We start from the raw sequence: 2,735 nt of genomic DNA, 5'->3' as shown, positions 1-2,735 counted from the left end.
TCCACCCCAACAGCTGCTGGCTCCACCAGGCAAGGCTCCTTACTCTTCCTTGCTTCTACCCTGCCTCCTGCATTTTGATCTTGCATTTTCTACAGCCTCTGTTTCTCTCCTTCTTCTCTGTCTGGCCACATCGTGTCCCTCCCCTAGGCTCCAGTCCCATCACTTTCAGAGGTCCCATCCTCCTTTGAGTGCTGAGTGCTGAGACCTTCTCACTGCACCATTTGGCACATATCAGAGTGAGTGCCTTGTTGCAGCCCTTGTATTTTGGGATTGGACTGTAATTTGTCCTTTTGTGGTCATAGCCTGGTTTCCCTAACTTTGTGGGTGAAAGCCAAGCCTTGAGTTCCTTTTGATCTCCCAGAGTGTCTGGCCTGATGCTGGGTTCTGGCTGCCTGGAGTTTTGCAGTCCCAGTGACTGCCTAGTTTTCAGCCTTCAGGCCCTCCCCCTCCCCTTTTCTTGCCCTTCACTGGAAGCTCCTCATACCATTCAGTAGCTTCTTCCTTTTATAAATTATTTTGATGATTCTTCCTTGGACCTTCTTCAGTTTCTCTGAAATTAATCAATCCAGAGGCAGCCAAGAAAAAACTGGGAAGTCGGGGAAGTTTGTCTTTCATACAACGCTCTCTCTGCTGGTGGCTCAGCATCTGCAGATGAGCCAAATAACCATTGTTTTCACTTTCTGTTCCCTGAGATTAAACTTTACTTTTAAAGAAGCATGTAAATACATTTTTTTATGATTAAAAGCAATTTTGATTGCCTAGCAGGATGCTCTGAATTCCTGAACTCTGAGTAGCTGGAAGCTGGGACAAAGTGGTTGTTCTAAGAAAGTGAGAAATGAGCTGTTGTTGTTCACTTGCTCAGTCGTGTCTGACTCCTTGCGACCCCATGGACTGTAGCACACCAGCTTCCCTGTCCTTCACTGTCTCTCAGAATTTGCTCAAACTCATGTCCATCGAGTCGGTGATGCCATCCAGCCATCTCATCCTCTGCTGTCCCCTTCTCCTCCTGCCTTCAATCTTTCCCAGCATCAGGATCTTTTCCAATGAGTCAGCTCTTTGCATCAGGTGGCCAAAGTATTGGAGCTTCAGCTTCAGCATCAGTCCTTCCAATGAATATTCAAGGTTGATTTCCTTTAGGATTGACGGGTTTGAATTCCTTGCTGTTCAAGGGAAACTTGTGTAATGCACTGCCCCATCCCTCCTTTCCCCCTTTTTCCTTCCTTCTCCTTTCATCCATTCAAATATACCAAGGTCCACCTCAGTACCAAAATCTGTGTAAGATGACCAAAGGCTTCAGACCTAGAATCTCACTGCACCCTATTTAGCATTTTCTTTGGAAGAGGTTGCAGAGTCAGTCTCAGGTTACAAGAGAGAATTCAGTCATACCTGACCAGAAGGAGGTGGGACAAGGCAGCTTAGGGGGGTGATTTACTGAAGGTAAGGAAATTGGCACCAAACTCAGCAGCTTGGGTCTCCTCCCTGCCTTCCTGGGAACATGGCTTCCGGACCGTGACACCTGATTAGACTCTGCTGGACAGTGCTTCACAGTAAGCTGTAAACAACTACCACTGTGCCTTTCTCAACACATAGAGACTCTCCAGGGGACAAACACGCTCTGTGAATCATTTTTATGTGAACACCCAGAGTCCTGTTTGGTTTCACTCTGGGGTCCCCTGATTCAGGACTTTTATTACTTCAATCTATTCATGGTCACTCTCCAGCTCTCAGCAAAGCCTGTTCTTTTTCTAGGAGCCTCTTCTACCTGTGGTCCCTGCTGAGCCTTCCTTGAGTAAATCAGTAGGTCTCCTTCACCTTCCAGGTCACACAGAGACTTACACTGCTTTCTTTTTGTTTTCCTTGAATTGTCATTTCCTTAGCTCCCACCACAAATAGTGGCACCTGTTTTTCATCTGCTTTTAGAGTGAGGACCTACTGGGTACATTCAGGACCAGGGGGACCTGTGCCCAAGACCAGTTCTACCTTAGTTCCATGTATAAGTGTATACAAACCCCATCATTTAGCATAGATATGCTCATGGTACTAGGGCAGAAGGATGATACTTAAAAAGATGGAGGGGGAACTTCCTTGGTGGCCCAGTGGCTAAGACTTCACACTCCCAATGCAGGGGGCCTGGGTTTGGTCCCTGGTCAAGAAACTAGATCCTGCATGCCACCAACTAAAAGCTGGAGCAGCCAAATAAATTAAATAAAAAAAGATGGTGGGAGAATTCACTGAATTCTTCATGTGAATCTAAATTCAGTCATATATAATTATATGTATATTTGTATTTTCACACATGTACAATATATATGCAAAACTATATATAAAATTAATATATACATAAAACTAGATCTAGGTCCATGTCTATACATAAAACAAAAGAATGGAGACCCCTGTTTCCTCAAGACACGCAGTGCCTCACAACCTCCCAAGATTCAGTTTAACCAGCAGGATAAGTGACTTGAGGCTTTTAACCCTTCCACTGTCTGGACTACTACCACATGCATTTGCCGACACACGCGCGCGCGCACACACACACACACACACACACACACACGATCCTTAGCAGGTATATGTTGAATCTCCTAGAATTAAATGTGGGTTAGGCATCTGATGTTAGCTGGGGTTCTAGTTCAGCATGATCTTTATTAAGTCACTTTATCTTTCTGGCTCTGACTTTTGACATCTGCAAAAAGAACAAATTAAACCAGGTGATTTATAAAATTTCTTTCCAA

This window comes from Odocoileus virginianus, unplaced genomic scaffold, assembly GCF_023699985.2.
Source record: "Odocoileus virginianus isolate 20LAN1187 ecotype Illinois unplaced genomic scaffold, Ovbor_1.2 Unplaced_Scaffold_1, whole genome shotgun sequence".
NCBI classification, from domain to species: domain Eukaryota; kingdom Metazoa; phylum Chordata; class Mammalia; order Artiodactyla; family Cervidae; genus Odocoileus; species Odocoileus virginianus.
The sequence above is the reverse complement of the archived record's forward strand: the minus strand, read 5'-3'. Positions refer to the sequence as shown.